This window comes from Notothenia coriiceps, unplaced genomic scaffold (assembly GCF_000735185.1).
Source record: "Notothenia coriiceps isolate Sejong01 unplaced genomic scaffold, NC01 NC01_scaffold00022019, whole genome shotgun sequence".
Classification (NCBI taxonomy): domain Eukaryota; kingdom Metazoa; phylum Chordata; class Actinopteri; order Perciformes; family Nototheniidae; genus Notothenia; species Notothenia coriiceps.
The window spans coordinates 543,219-543,898 of NW_011354720.1; positions in this window are offsets into that span (position 1 = coordinate 543,219).

Sequence of the window (680 nt, forward strand, 5' to 3'; positions counted from 1 at the left end):
CCTTATACTCATTCATATCTTTTGTCAGCAGTATTATCATTAGCAAAGGCTACAATGTGTTATTATTATATAAAAAGAAGAAATGGCTGGCTCTGAAACAAGAGATAAGAAAAAAGATGTATAAAAAGAGACAAATCAAACCGAGAAAGAGAAAGGCAGAGAGAAAGCGACAACTTGAAAAAGAAAAAAAAAGGAATTCAAATGCAGGGTTAAAAGGACATGTAATTCAAATGTTTCCAGAGAAGGTGTTTAACCAAAGGCCCATTTCTCAACTTGGCCCATTTTCACATCTGCTTTTGTTGAGAGAGAAGCCTGAAATGAAACATTTACTCCTCAGGTTTACATTGACAGTTTCCTCTTTCTTTTAAAGGGGACCATCATCAAAATAAAGTCATAATCCTTTGTTTATGAACATCTTTAAATATATTAGAAAGCCTTGTCTACCCATGTAACCAACACAAGCGCAGTTCAAAGAGCAAAAGCCCTGCGTTAAACACAGAGTAGGCAAAAGCACACAGCACATGGCCCCATGTAAATCTTAACCGGCTGCCAAGATAACAATCTATTTGTTATGCAAAAACCTGAGGCAGTGGGTTGAACGTCCTCTGCAAGCATGAGCATGTCAGAGCGTCCTGGCTCTGTGGTACTCCTCACCTCTCTGCCCCTGAGCTCCACCCTCA